Below are 231 nucleotides of genomic sequence, written 5' to 3' on the forward strand. Positions count from 1 at the left end.
AGGCACCTGGGGGGCCGGGGGGTGGATGCTGGGGGCAGCGGATGCTGTCAGGGGGAAATGACCCCTGGCACCCACCACCCAGCCCTTCCTGGTGGCTTGCTGTCTTCGTAGGGAGCTAAAGGGTCCTCCGGAGCCAAAGGGGAGAAGGTAAGTGTCCCCTGGTCCCAGGGGAGCTGCCCCGCCCTGGGGGGCCACTCTGGGTGGCATGGTACCCCTGCCAGCTGGGGACAC

Source organism: Antrostomus carolinensis, unplaced genomic scaffold (genome assembly GCF_000700745.2).
Source record: "Antrostomus carolinensis isolate BGI_N321 unplaced genomic scaffold, ASM70074v2 scaffold40120, whole genome shotgun sequence".
NCBI classification, from domain to species: domain Eukaryota; kingdom Metazoa; phylum Chordata; class Aves; order Caprimulgiformes; family Caprimulgidae; genus Antrostomus; species Antrostomus carolinensis.